Here is a 16677-nt window from a genome sequence, read left to right as displayed (position 1 = left end):
GTTCTGATGCAGTTTTATAAGGGGAAACCCCTTGCACTTGGCTCTCATTCTCTCTCACCTGCCACCATGTAAGACATGACTTCTGCCTTCTGCCATGATTGTGAGGCCTCCCCAGCCATGTGGAACTGTGAGTCCATTAAACCTCTTTTCCCTATAAATTACCCAGTCTCAGGTATGTCTTTATCAGCAGCATGAAAACAAAGTAATACAAATGTGCACAAGATATATTGGTCTTTAGTTTTCTTCCCTCATAGTGTCCTTATCTGGCTTTGGTATTGCAGTAATACTGAGCTCATAAAATAATTTAGAAGGTATGACCTCCTCTTCAATTTTTTTGGAAAAGTTTAAAAAGGGTTGGTGTTAATTCATCTTTAAATGTTTTAGTAGAATTCACCAGTGAATCAGGTTCAAAGCTTTTCTCTTTTGAGAGATTTTTGATCACTGATTAAATCTCCTTACTAGTCATGGGTTTATATAGATTTTCTAATTTTTTGTGATTTAGTCTTAATAAGTTTTCTGTTTTTAGAAATTTGTCCATTTTATCTTAGTTATACATTGTCTTGGCATACAATTGCTCATAATACAAAGGCTTGTAAAATACAACCATTTTTATTTCTGTAAAACTGGCAGTAACATCCCCACTTTCATTTCTTCTTTTTTTTTTTTTTGAGATGGAGTCTCACTCTGTTGCCCAGGCTGGAGTGCAGTGGCACGATCTGGGCTCACTGCAAGCTCCGCCTCCCAGGTTCACACCATTCTCCTGCCTCAGCCTCCAGAGTAGATAGACTACAGGTGCCTGCCACCACACGTGGCTAATTTTTTGTGTTTTTAGTAGAGATGGGGTTTCACTGCATTAGCCAGGATGGTCTCGATCTCCTGACCTTGTGATCCACCTGCCTCGGCCTCCCAAAGTGCTGGGATTACAGGCATGAGCCACTGCACCTGGCCTCATTTCTTATTTTAGTAATTTCAGCCTTCTCTCTTTTTTTTGTTAGTCCACCTAGCTAAAGATTTGTCAATTTTGTTGATTTTTTCAAAGAACCAACTTTTGGTTTTATTGATTTTCTATTCTCTATTTTGTTTCATATTTTTCTCTATTTCATTTATTTCTGCTCTAATCTTTATTATTTTGTTCTAGCTTGAGGGTTAACATGTTCTTCACGAATAGGAACAGCTCCAGTCTATAGCTCCCAGCGTGAGTGATGCAGAAGGTGGGTGATTTCTGCATTTCCAACTGAGGTACCGGGTTCATCTCACTGGGGCTTGTCGGACATGGGGTGCAGCCAATCGAGCATGAGCTGAAGCAGGGTGGGGCATAGCCTCACCCAGTAAGTACAAGGGGTCAGGGAATTCCCTTTCCTAGCCAAGGGAAGCCATGACAGACGGTACCTGGAAAATCGGGACACTCCCACCCTAATACTGCACTTTTCCAATGGTCTTAGCAAATGGCACAACAGGAGATTATATCCCATGCCTGGCTCAGTGGGTCCCACACCCACGAAGCCTCACTCGCTGCTAGCACAGCAGTCTGATATCGAACTGCAAAGTGGCAGCGAGGCTGGGGGAGGGGCATCCGCCATTGCTGAGGCTTGAGTAGGTAAACAAAGCAGCTGGGAAGCTCGAACTGGGTGGAGCCCACCGCCGCTCAAGGAGGCCTGCCTGCCTCTGTAGACTCCACTCTAGGGGCAGAGCATAGCGGAACAAAATGCAGCAGAAACTTCTGCAGACTTAAACTTTCCTGTCTGACAGCTTTGAAGAGACTAGTAGTTCTCCCAACATGGAGTTTGAGATCTGAGAAAGAACAGACTGCCTCCTTAAGTGGGCCCCTAACCCCTGAGCAGCCTAACTGGGAGGCACCTCCCAGTAGGGGCCAACTGACACCTCATACAGCTGGGTGCCCCTCTGAGACGAAGCTTCCAGAGGAAGGATCAGGGAGCAAAATTTGCTGTTCTGCAATATTTGCTGTTCTGCAGCCTCTGCTGGTGATACCCAGGCAAACAGGGTCTGCAGTGGACCTCCAGCAAACTCCAACAGACCTGCAGCTGAGGGTCCTGACTGTCAGAAGGAAAACTAACAAACAGAAAGGACATCCACACCAAAACCCCATCTGTACGTCACCATCATCAAAGACCAAAGGTAGATAAAACCACAAAGATGGGGACAAAACAGAGCAGAAAAGCTGAAAATTCTAAAAATCAGAGTACCTCTTCTCCTCAAAAGGAACGCAGCTCCTTGCCAACAACGGAACAAAGCTGGACAGAGAATGACTTTGACAACTTGAGAGAAGAAGGCTTCAGACGATCGGTAATAAAAAACTTCTCTGAGCTAAACAAGGATGTTCGAACCCATCGCAAAGAAGCTAAAAACCTTGAAAAAAGATTAGATGAATGGCTAACTAGAACAGCGTAGAGAAGACCTTAAGTGACCTGATGGAGCTGAAAACCAAGGCACGAGAACTACGTGAAGCATGCATAACATTCAGTAGCTGATTCGATCAAGTGGAAGAAAGTGTATCAGTGATTGAAGAAAAGAAGAATGAAATGAAGCAAGAAGAGAAGTTTAGAGAAAAAAGAATAAAAATAAATGAACACTCTGCAAGATATTATCCAGGAGAACTTCCCCAATCTAGCAAGGCAGGCCAACATTCAGATTCAGGAAATACAGAAAACGCCACAAAGATACTCCTGGAGAAGAGCAACTCCAAGACACATAATTGTCAGATTCACCAAAGTTGAAATGAAGGAAAAAATGTTAAGGGCAGCCAGAGAGAAAGGTCGGGTTACCCACAAAGGGAAGCCCATCAGACTAACAGCAGATCTTTCGGCAGAAACTCTACAACCCAGAAAAGAGTGGGGGCTGATATTCAACATTCTTAAAGAATTTTCAGGGTGGAGCCAAGATGGCCGAATAGGAACAGCTCCGGTCTCCAGCTCCCAGCCCCAGCGACACAGAAGATGGATGATTTCTGCATTTCTGCTTGAGGTACCGGTTTCATCTCACTAGGGAGTGCCTAACAGTGGGTACAGGACAGTCGGTGAAGCGCACTGCACGCGAGCCAAAGCAGGGCGAGGCATTGCCTCACAGGAAGCGCAAGGGGTCAGGGAGTTCCCTTTCCTAGTCAAAGAAAGGGGAAACAGACGGCACCTGGAATATCGGGTCAGTCCCATCCTAATACTGCGCTTTTCCAACGGGCCTGGAAAACGGCACACTAGGAGATTGTGTCCCGCACCTGGCTCGGAGGATCCTATGCCCACGGAGTCTCGCTGATTGCTAGCACAGCAGTCTGAGATCAAGCTGCAAGGCGGCAGCGAGGCTGGGGGAGGGGCACCTGCCATTGCCCAGGCTTGCTTAGGTAAACAAAGCAGCCAGGAAGCTCGAACTGGGTGGAGCCCACCACAGCTCAAGGAGGCCTGCCTGCCTCTGTAGGCTCCACCTCTGGGGGCAGGGCACAGACAAACAAAAACTCAGCAAGAACCTCCACAGACTTAAATGTCCCTGTCTGACTGACAGCTTTGAAGAGAGTAGCCCAGCATGCAGCTGGAGATCTGAGAACGGACAGACTGCCTCCTAAAGTGGGTCCCTCACCCCTGAGCAGCCTAACTCGGAGGCACCCCCCCAGTAGGGACAGACTGACACCTCATTCAGCCGGGTACTCCTCTGAGACAAAACTTTCAGAGGAACTATCAGACAGCTGAATTTGTGGTCTCACGAAAATCCGCTGTTCTGCAGCCACCGCTGCTGACACCCAGCCAAACAGGGTCTGGAGTGGACCTCTAGTAAACTCCAACAGACCTGCAGCTGAGGGTCCTGTCTGGTAGAAGGAAAACTAACAAACAGAAAGGACATCCACACCAAAAACCCATCTGTACATCACCATCATCAAAGACAAAAAGTAGATAAAACCACAAAGATGGGGAAAAAACAGAGCACAAAAACTGGAAACTCTAAAAAACAGAGCACCTCTCCTCCTCCAAAGGAACGCAGTTCCTCACCAGCAACGGAACAAAGCTGGATGGAGGATGACTTTGACGAGTTGAGAGAAGAAGGCTTCAGACGATCAAACTACTCTGAGCTACGGGAGGAAATTCAAAACAATAGCAAAGAAGTTAAAAACTTTGAAAAAAAATTAGAAGAATGGATAACTAGAATAACCAATGGAGAGAAGGGCTTAAAGGAGCTGATGGAGCTGAAAGCCAAGTTTCGAGAACTACGCGAAGATTGCAGAAGCCTCAGTAGCAGATGCGATCAACTGGAAGAAAGGGTATCGCTGATGGAAGATGAAATGAATGAAATGAAGAGAGAAGGGAAGTTTAGAGAAAAAAGAATAAAAAGAAATGAACAAAGCCTCCAAGAAATTTGGGACTATGTGAAAAGACCAAACCTACGTCTGATTGGTGTACCTGAAAATGATGGGGAGAATGGAACCAAGTTGGAAAACACTCTGCAAGATATTATCCAGGAGAACTTCCCCAATCTAGCAAAGCAGGCCAGCATTCAGATTCAGGAAATACAGAGAACGCCACAAAGATACTCCTCGAGAAGAGCAACTCCAAGACACATAATTGTCAGATTCACCAAAGTTGAAATGAAGGAAAAAATGTTAAGGGCAGCCAGAGAGAAAGGTCGGGTTACCACCTTTCCCCACAAAGGGAAGCCCATCAGACTAACAGCTGATCTCTCAGCAGAAACTCTACAAGCCAGAAGAGAGTGGGGGCCGATATTCAACATTCTTAAAGAAAAGAATTTTCAACCCAGAATTTCCTATCCCGCCAAACTAAGCTTCATAAGTGAAGGAGGACTAAAATACTTTACAGACAAGCAAACGCTGAGTGATTTTGTCACCACCAGGCCTGCCCTAAAAGAGCTCCCGAAGGAAGCACTAAACATGGAAAGGAACAACCGGTACCAGCCACTGCAAAAACACGCCAAATTGTAAAGACCATCAAGGCTAGGAAGAAACTATAGCAACTAACGAGCAAAATAACCAACTAACATCATAATGACAGGATCAGATTCAAACATAACAATATTAACGTTTAATGTAAATGGGCTAAATGCTCCAATCAAAAGACACAGACTGGCAAACTGGATAAGGAGTCAGGACCCATCAGTGTGCTGTATTCAGGAAACCCATCTCACGTGCAGAGACACACATAGACTCAAAATAAAGGGATGGAGGAAGATATATCAAGCAACTGGAAAACAAAAAAAGGCAGGGGTTGCAATCCTAGTCTCTGATAAAATAGACTTTAAACCAACAAAGATCAAAAGAGACAAAGAAGGCCATTACATAATGGTAAAGGGATCAATTCAACAAGAAGAGCTAACTATCCTAAATATATATGCACCCAACACAGGAGCACCCAGATTCATAAAGCAAGTCCTCAGTGACCTACAAAGGGACTTAAACTCCCACACAATAATAATGGGAGATTTTAACACCCCACTGTCAACATTAGACAGATCAACGAGACAGAAAGTTAACAAGGATATCCAGGAATTGAACTCAGCTCTACATAAAGTGGACCTAATAGACATCTACAGAACTCTCCACCCCAAGTCAACAGAATATACATTCTTTTCAGCACCACACCACACCTATTCCAAAATTGACCACATAGTTGGAAGTAAAGCTCTCCTCAGCAAATGTAAAAGAACAGAAATTATAACAAACTGTCTCTCAGACCACAGTGCAATCAAACTAGAACTCAGGATTAAGAAACTCACTCAAAACCGCTCAAAACCTGCTCAGCAGGAAACTGAACAACCTGCTCCTGAATGACTATTGGGTACATAATGAAATGAAGGCAGAAATAAAGATGTTCTTTGAAACCAACGGGAACAAAGACACAACATACCAGAATCTCTGGGACACGTTCAAAGCAGTGTGTAGAGGGAAATTTATAGCACTAAATGCCCACAAGAGAAAGCAGGAAAGATCCAAAATTGACACCCTAACATCACAATAAAAGAACTAGAAAAGCAAGAGCAAACACATTCAAAAGCTAGCAGAAGGCTAGAAATAACTAAAATCAGAGCAGAACTGAAGGAAATAGAGACACAAAAAACCCTTCAAAAAATTAATGAATCCAGGAGCTGGTTTTTTGAAAAGATCAACAAAATTGATAGACCGCTAGCAAGACTAATAAAGAAGAAAAGAGAGAAGAATCAAATAGATGCAATAAAAAACGAAAAAGGGGATATCACCACCGATCCCACAGAAATACAATCTACCATCAGAGAATACTACAAACACCTCTATGCAAATAAACTAGAAAATCTAGAAGAAATGGATAAATTCCTCGACAAATACACCCTCCCAAGACTAAATCAGGAAGAAGTTGAATCTCTGAATAGACCAATAACAGGTTCTGAAATTGTGGCAACAATCAATAGCTTACCAACCAAAAAGAGTCCAGGACCTAATGGATTCACAGCCGAATTCTACCAGAGGTACAAGGAGGAACTGGTACCATTCCTTCTGAAACTATTCCAATCGATAGAAAAAGAGGGAATCCTCCCTAACACATTTTACGAAGCCAGCATCGTCCTGATACCAAAGCCTGGCAGAGACATAACCAAAAAAGAGAATTTCAGCCCAATATCCTTGATGAACATTGATGCAAAAATCCTCAATAAAATACTGGCAAACCGAATCCAGCAGCACATCAAAAAGCTTATCCACCATGATCAAGTGGGCTTCATCCCTGGGATGCAAGGCTGGTTCAACATACACAAATCAATAAATGTAATCCAGCATATAAACAGAACCAAAGACAAAAACCACATGATTATCTCAATAGATGCAGAAAAGGCCTTTGACAAAATTCAACAACCCTTCATGCTAAAAACTCTCAATAAATTAGGTATTGATGGGACGTATCTCAAAATAATAAGAGCTATCTACGACAAACCCACAGCCAATATCATACTGAATGGGCAAAAACTGGAAGCATTCCCTCTGAAAACTGGCACAAGACAGGGATGCCCTCTCTCACCACGCCTATTCAACATAGTGCTGGAAGTTCTGGCCAGAGCAATCAGACAGGAGAAGGAAATAAAGGGTATTCAATTAGGAAAACAGGAAGTCAAATTGTCCCTGTTTGCAGATGACATGATTGTATATCTAGAAAACCCCATTGTCTCAGCCCAAAACCTCCTTAAGCTGATTAGCAACTTCAGCAAAGTCTCAGGATACAAAATTAATGTACAAAAATCACAAGCATTCTTTTTTTTTTTTTCGTATTTTTTTTTTATTATACTTTAGGGTTTTAGGGTACATGTGCACAATGTGCAGGTTTGTTACATATGTATCAATGTGCCATGTTGATTTCCTGCACCCATTAACTCGTCATTTAGCATTAGGTGTATCTCCTAATGCTGTCCCTCCCCCCTCCCCCCATCCCACAACAGTCCCCGGAGTGTGATGTTCCCCTTCCTGTGTCCATGAGTTCTCATTGTTGAATTCCCACCTATGAGTGAGAACATGCAGTGTTTGGTTTTTTGTCCTTGCGATAGTTTACTGAGAATGATGTTTTCCAGTTTCATCCATGTCCCTACAAAGGACACGAACTCATCATTTTTTATGGCTGCATAGTATTCTATGGTGTATATGTGCCACATTTTCTTAATCCAGTCTATCGTTGTTGGACATTTGGGTTGGTTCCAACTCTTTGCTATTGTGAATAGTGCCGCAATAAACATAAGTGTGCATGTGTCTTTATAGCAGCATGATTTATAGTCCTTTGGGTATATACCCAGTAATGGGATGGCTGGGTCAAATGGTATTTCTAGTTCGAGATCCCTGAGGAATCGCCACACTGATTTCCACAATGGTTGAACTAGTTTACAGTCCCACCAACAGTGTAAAAGTGTTCCTATTTCTCCACATCCTCTCCAGCACCTGTTGTTTCCTGATTTTTTAATGATGGCCATTCTAACTGGTGTGAGATGGTATCTCACTGAAAATCACAAGCATTCTTGTACACCAATAACAGACAAACAGAGAGCCAAATCATGAGTGAACTCCCATTCACAATTGCTTCAAAGAAAATAAAATACCTAGGAATCCAACTTACAAGGGATGTGAAGGACCTCTTCAAGGAGAACTACAAACCACTGCTCAGTGAAATAAAAGAGGATACAAACAAATGGAAGAACATTCCATGCTCATGGGTTGGAAGAATCAATATCGTGAAAATGGCCATACTGCCCAAGGTAATTTATAGATTCAATGCCATCCCCATCAAGCTACCAATGACTTTCTTCACAGAATTGGAAAAAACTACTTTAAAGTTCATATGGAACCAAAAAAGAGCCCGCATCGCCAAGTCAATCCTAAGCCAAAAGAACAAAGCTGGAGGCATCACGCTACCTGACTTTAAACTATACTACAAGGCTGCAGTAACCAAAACAGCATGGTACTGGTACCACAACAGAGACATAGATCAATGGAACAGAACAGAGCCCTCAGAAATGATGCCGCATATCTACAACTATCTGATCTTTGACAAACCTGACAAAAACAAGAAATGGGGAAAGGATTCCCTATTTAATAAATGGTGCTGGGAAAACTGGCTAGCCATATGTAGAAAGCTGAAACTGGATCCCTTCCTTACACCTTATACAAAAATTAATTCAAGATGGATTAAAGACTTATATGTTAGACCTAGAACCATTAAAATCCTACAAGAAAACCTAGGCAATACCATTCAGGACATAGGCGTGGGCAAGGACTTCATGTCTAAAACACCAAAAGCAATGGCAACAAAAGGCAAAATTGACAAATGGGATCTCATTAAACTAAAGAGCTTCTGCACAGCAAAAGAAACTACCATCAGAGTGAACAGGCAACCTACAGAATGGGAGAAAATTTTTGCAACCTACTCATCTGACAAAGGGCTAATATCCAGAATCTACAATGAACTCAAACAAATTTACAAGAAAAAAACAAACAACCCCATCAAAAAGTGGGCAAAGGACATGAACAGACACTTCTCAAAAGAAGACATTTATGCAGCCAAAAAACACATGAAGAAATGCTCATCATCACTGGCCATCAGAGAAATGCAAATCAAAACCACAGTGAGATACCATCTCACACCAGTTAGAATGGCGATCATTAAAAAAATCAGGAAACAACAGGTGCTGGAGAGGATGTGGAGAAATAGGAACACTTTTACACTGTTGGTGGGACTGTAAACTAGTTCAACCATTGTGGAAGTCAGTGTGGCGATTCCTCAGGGATCTAGAACTAGAAATACCATTTGACCCAGCCATCCCATTACTGGGTATATACCCAAAGGACTATAAATCAGGCTGCTATAAAGACACATGCACACGTATGTTTATTGCAGCACTATTCACAATAGCAAAGAGTTGGAACCAACCCAAATGTCCAACAACAATAGACTGGATTAAGAAAATGTGGCACATATACACCATGGAATACTATGCAGCCATAAAAAATGACGAGTTCGTGTCCTTTGTAGGGACATGGATGAAACTGGAAAACATCATTCTCAGTAAACTATTGCAAGGACAAAAAACCAAACACCGCATGTTCTCACTCATAGGTGGGAATTGAACAATGAGAACCCATGGACACAGGAAGGGGGAACATCACACTCCGGGGACTGTTGTGGGGTGGTGGGAGGGGGGAGGGACAGCATTAGGAGATACACCTAATGCTAAATGACGAGTTAATGGGTGCAGGAAATCAACATGGCACATGGATACATATGTAACAAACCTGCACATTGTGCACATGTACCCTAAAACCCTAAAGTATAATAAAAATAAAATAAAATAAAAAAAAAAAGAATTTTCAACCAGAATTTCATATCCAGCCAAACTAAGCTTCATAAGTGAAGGAGAAATAAAATACTTTACAGACAAGCAAATGCTGAGTGATTTTGTCACCACCAGGCCTGCCCTAAAAGAGCTCCTGAAGGAAGCACTAAACATGGAAAGGAACAACTGGTACCAGCCACTGCAAAAACATGCCAAATTGTAAAGACCATTGAGGCTAGGAAGAAACTGCGTCAACTAACGAGCAAAACAACCAACTAACATCATAATGACAGGATCAGATTCACACATAACAATATTAACTTTAAATGTAAATGGGCTAAATGCTCCAATTAAAAGACACAGACTGGCAAATTGGATAAGGAGTCAAGACCCATCGGTGTGCTGTGTTCGGGAGACCCATCTCATGTGCAGAGACACACATAGACTCAAAATAAAGGGATGGAGGAAGATCTATCAAGCAAATGGAAAACAAAAAAAGGCAGGGGTTGCAATCCTAGTCTCTGATAAAATAGACTTTAAACCAACAAAGAACAAAAGAGACAAAGAAGGCCATTACATAATGGTAAAGGGATCAATTCAACCAGAAGAGCTAACTATCCTAAATATATATACACCCAACACAGGAGCATCCAGATTCATAAAGCAAGTCCTCAGTGACCTATAAAGGGACTTAAACTCCCACACAATAATAATGGGAGATTTTAACACCCCACTGTCAACATTAGACAGATCAACAAGACAGAAAGTTAACAAGGATATCCAGGAATTGAACTCAGCTCTGCACAAAGTGGACCTAATAGACATCTACAGAACTCTCCACCCCAAATCAACAGAATATACATTTTTTTCAGCACCGCACCACACCTATTCCAAAATTGACCACATAGTTGGAAGTAAAGCTCTCCTCAGCAAATGTAAAAGAACAGAAATTATAACAAACTGTCTCTCAGACCACAGTGCAATCAGACTAGAACTCAGGATTAAGAAACTCACTCAAAACCACTCAACTACATGGAAACTGAACAACCTGCTCCTGAATGACTACTGGGTACATAATGAAATGAAGGCAGAAATAAAGATGTTCTTTGAAACCAACGGGAACAAAGGCACAACATACCAGAATCTCTGGGACACATTCAAAGCAGTGTGTAGAGGGAAATTTATAGCACTAAATGCCCACAAGAGAAAGCAGGAAAGATCCAAAATTGACACCCTAACATCACAATTAAAAGAACTAGAAAAGCAAGAGCAAACACATTCAAAAGCTAGCAGAAGGCTAGAAATAACTAAAATCAGAGCAGAACTGAAGGAAATAGAGACACAAAAAACCCTTCAAAAAATTAACGAATCCAGGAGCTGGCTTTTTGAAAGGATCAACAAAATTGATAGACCACTAGTAAGACTAATAAAGAAGAAAAGAGAGAAGAATCAAATAGATGCAATAAAAAATGAAAAAGGGGATATCACCACCAATCCCACAGAAATACAAACTACCATCAGAGAATACTGCAAACACCTCTATGCAAATAAACTAGAAAATCTAGAAGAAATGGATAAATTCCTTGACACATACACCCTCCCAGGACTAAATCAGGAAGAAGTTGAATCTCTGAATAGACCAATAACAGGCTCTGAAATTGTGGCAATAATCAATAGCTTACCAACCAAAAAGAGTCCAGGACCTGATGGATTCACAGCCGAATTCTACCAGAGGTACAAGGAGGAACTGGTACCATTCCTTCTGAAACTACTCCAATCAATAGAAAAAGAGGGAATCCTCCCTAACACATTTTTTTTGAGACCAAGTCTCGCTCTGTCACCCAGGCTGGAGTGCAGTGGCACAATCTCGGCCCACTGCAAGCTCTGCCTCCCGGGTTCACGCCATTCTCCTGCCTCAGCCTCTCCGAGTAGCTAGGACTACAGGTGCCCGCCACCACGCCCAGCTAATTTTTTTGTATTTTTAGTAGAGACGGGGTTTCACCATGGTCTCGATCTCCTGAACTCGTGATCCGCCTGCCTCAGCCTCCCAAAGTGCTGGGATTACAAGTGTGAGCCACCACGCCCGGCCCCCTCCCTAACATATTTTATGAGGCCAGCATCATCCTGATACCAAAGCCTGGCAGACACATAACCAAAAAAGAGAATTTCAGACAAATATCCTTGATGAACATTGATGCAAAAACCCTCAATAAAATACTGGCAAACCAAATCCAGCAGCACGTCAAAAACCTTATACACCATGATCAAGTGGGCTTCATCCCTGGGATGCAAGGCTGGTTCAACATACGCAAATCAATAAATGTAATCCAGCATATAAACAGAACCAAAGACAAAAACCACATGATTATCTCAATAGATGCAGAAAAGGCCTTTGACAAAATTCAACAACCCTTCATGCTAAAACTCTCAATAAATTAGGTATTGATGGGACGTATCTCAAAATAATAAGAGCTATATATGACAAACCCACAGCCAATATCATACTGAATGAGCAAAAACTGGAAGGATTCCCTTTGAAAACTGGCACAAGACAGGAATGCCCTCTCTCACCACGCCTATTCAACATAGTGCTGGAAGTTCTGGCCAGGGCAATCAGGCAGAAGGAAATAAAGGGTATTCAATTAGGAAAACAGGAAGTCAAATTGTCCCTGTTTGCAGATGACATGATTGTATATCTAGAAAACCCCATCGTTCCAGCCCAAAATCTCCTTAAGCTGATAAGAAACTTCAGCAAAGTCTCAGGATACAAAACTAATGTACAAAAATCACAAGCATTCTTGTACACCAATCACAGACAAACAGAGAGCCAAATCATGAGTGAACTCCCATTCACAATTGCTTCAAAGAGAATAAAATACCTAGGAATCCAACTTACAAGGAATGTGAAGGACCTCTTCAAGGAGAACTACAAACCACTGCTCAATGAAATAAAAGAGGATACAAACAAATGGAAGAACATTCCATGCTCATGGGTTGGAAGAATCAATATTGTGAAAATGGCCATCCTGCCCAAGGTAATTTATAGATTCAATGCCATCACCATCAAGCTACCAATGACTTTCTTCACAGAATCAGAAAAAACTAAAGTTCATATGGAACCAAAAAAGAGCCCGCATCGCCAAGTCAATCCTAAGCCAAAAGAACAAAGCTGGAGGCATCACGCTACCTGACTTCAAACTATACTACAAGGCTACAGTAACCAAAACAGCATGGTACTGGTACCACAACAGAGACATAGATCAATGGAACAGAACAGAGCCCTCAGAAATGATGCCGCATATCTACAACTATCTGATCTTTGACAAACCTGACAAAAACAAGCAATGGGGAAAGGATTCCCTATTTAATAAATGGTGCTGGGAAAACTGGCTAGCCATATGTAGAAAGCTGAAATTGGATCCCTCCCTTACACCTTATACAAAAATTAATTCAAGATGGATTAAAGACTTACATGTTAGACCTAAAACCATAAAAACTCTAGAAGAAAGCCTAGGCAATACCATTCAGGACATAGGCGTGGGCAAGGACTTCACGTCTAAAACACCAAAAGCAACGGCAACAAAAGCCAAAATTGACAAATGAGATCTAATTAAACTAAAGAGCTTCTGCACAGCAAAAGAAACTACCATCAGAGTGAACAGGCAACCTACAAAATGGGAGAAAATTTTCGCAACCTACCCATCTGACAAAGGGTTAATATCCAGAATCTACAATGAACTCAAACAAATTTACAAGAAAAAAACAAACGACCCCATCAAAAAGTGGGTGAAGGACATGAACAGACACTTCTCAAAAGAAGACATTTATGCAGCCAAAAAACACATGCAAAAATGCTCATCATCACTGGCCAGAGAAATGCAAATCAAAACCACAGTGAGATACCATCTCACACCAGTTAGAATGGCGATCATTAAAAAGTCAGGAAACAACAGGTGCTGGAGAGAATGTGGAGAAATAGAAACACTTTTACATGGTTGGTGGGACTGTAAACTAGTTCAACCATTGTGGAAGTCAGTGTGGCGATTCCTCAGGGATCTAGAACTAGAAATACCATTTGACCCAGCCATCCCATTACTGGGTATATACCCAAAGGACTATAAATCATGCTGCTATAAAGACACATGCACACATATGTTTATTGCGGCACTATTCACAATAGCAAAGACTTGGAACCAACCCAAATGTCCAACAATGATAGACTGGATTAAGAAAATGTGGCACATATACACCATGGAATACTATGCAGCCATAAAAAAGGATGAGTTTATGTCCTTTGTAGGGACATGGATGAAACTGGAAAACATCATTCTCAGCAAACTATCACAAGGACAAAAAACCAAACATCGCATGTTCCCACTCATAGTTGGGAATTGAACAATGAGAACTCATGGACACAGGAAGGGGAACATCACACTCTGGGGACTGTTGTGGGTTGGGGGGAGGGGGGAGGGACAGCATTAGGAGATATACCTAATGCTAAATGACGAGTTAATGGGTGCAGCAAACCAACAAGGCACAAGGATACATATGTAACAAACCCGCACATTGTGCATATGTACCCTGAAACCTAAAGTATAATAATAAAATAAAATAAACAAAAATAAATGAACAAAGCCTCCAAGAAATATGTAACTATGTGAAAAGACCAAATCAACATCGATTGGTGTACCTGAAAGTGACAGGGAGAATGGAACCAAGATGGAAAACACTCTGCAGGATATTATCCAGGAGACCCTAGCAAGGCAGGCCAACATTCAAATTCAGGAAATATAGGGAACACCACAAAGATACTCCTCGAGAAGAGCAACTCCAAGACACATAATTGTCAGATTCCCCAAAGCTGAAATGAAGGAAAAAATGTTAAGGGCAGCCAGAGAGAAAGGTCGGGTTACCCACAAAGGGAAGCCCATCAGACTAACAGCAGATCTCTTGGCAGAAACTCTACAAACCAGAAGAGAGCAGGGGGCCAATATTCAACACTCTTAAAGAAAAGAATTTTCAACCCAGAATTTCATATCCAGCCAAACTAAGCTTCATAAGTGAAGGAGAAAAAATATCCTTTACAGAGAAGCAAATGCTGAGAGATTTTGTCACCACCAGGCCTGCCTTAGAAAAGCTCCTGAAGGAAGCACTAAACATGGAGAGGAACAACTGGTACCAGCCACTGCAAAAATATGCCAAATGGTAAAGCCCATCAATGCTAGGAAGAAACTGCATCAACTAATGAGCAAAATAAGCAGCTAACATCATAATGACAGGATCAAATTCACACATAACAATATTAACCTCAAATGTAAATGGGCTAAATGCTCCAGTTAAAAGACAAAGACTGGCAAATTGGATAAAGAGTCAAGACCCATCAGTGTGCTGTATTCAGGAGACCCATCTCACGTGCAGAGACACACACAGGCTCAAAATAAAGGGATGGAGGAAGAGCTACCAAGCAAATGGAAAACAAAAAAAAAAGCAGAGGTTGAAATCCTAGTCTCTGATAAAACAGACTTTAAACCAACAAAGATCAAAAGAGACAAAGAAGGCCATTACATAATGGTAAAGGCATCAATTCAACAAGAAGAGCTAACTATCCTAAATATATATGCACCCAATACAGGAGCACCCAGATTCATAAAGTAAGTCCTTAGAGACCTACAAAGAGACTTAGACTCCCACACAATAATAATGGGAGACTTTAACACCCCACTGTCAACATTAGACAGATCAATGAGACAGAAAGTTAACAAGGGTATCCAGGAATTGAATTCAGCTCTGCACCAAGTGGACCTAATAGACATCTACAGAGCTCTCCACCCCATCTCAACAGAATATACATTCTTCCCAGCACATCACACTTATTCCAAAATTGACCACATAGTTGGATGTAGAGCACTTCTAAGCAAATGTAAAAGAACAGAAATTATAACAAATTGTCTCTCAAACCACAGTGCAAACAAACTAGAACTCAGGATTAAGAAACTCACTCAAAACCACTCAACTACATGGAAAATGAACAACCTGCTCCTGAATGATTACTGAGTACGTAACAAAATGAAGGCAGAAATAAAGATGTTCTTTGACACCAATGAGAACAAAGACACAACATACCAGAATCTCTGGGAAACATTTAAAGCAGTGTGTAGAGGGAAATTTATAGCACTAAATGCCCACAAGAGAAAGCAGGAAAGATCTAAAATTGACACCCTAACATCACAATTAAAAGAACTAGAGAAGCAAGAGCAAACACATTCAAAAGCTAGCAGAAGGCAAGAAATAACTAAGATCCGAACAGAACTGAAGGAGATAGAGACACAAAAAACCCTTCAAAACATCAATGAATCCAGGAGCTGGTTTTTTGAAAAGGTCAACAAAATTGACAGACCACTAGCAAGACTAATAAATAAGAAAAGACAGAAGAATCAAATAGATGCAATAAAAAATTATAAAGGGGATATCACCACCGATCCCACAGAAATACAAACTACCATTGGAGAATACTATAAACATCTCTATGCAAATAAACTAGAAAATCTAGAAGAAATGGATAAATTCCTCGACACATACACCCTCCCAAGACTAAACCAGGAAGAAGTTGAATCCCTGAATAGACCAATAACAGGCTCTGAAATTGAGGCAATAATTAATAGTCTACCAACCAAAAAAAGTCCAGGACCAGACAGATTCACAGCTGAATTCTACCAGAGCTACAAAGAGCAGCTGGTACCATTTCTTCTGAAATGATTCCAATCAATAGAAAAAGAGAGAATCCTTCCTAACTCATTTTATGAGGTCAGCATCATCCTGATACCAAAGCCTGGCAGAGACACAACAAAAAAGAGAATTTTAGACCAATATCCCTGATGAACATCA

Source organism: Nomascus leucogenys, chromosome 13, assembly GCF_006542625.1.
Source record: "Nomascus leucogenys isolate Asia chromosome 13, Asia_NLE_v1, whole genome shotgun sequence".
Classification (NCBI taxonomy): domain Eukaryota; kingdom Metazoa; phylum Chordata; class Mammalia; order Primates; family Hylobatidae; genus Nomascus; species Nomascus leucogenys.
This window is presented reverse-complemented; position numbering follows the sequence as displayed.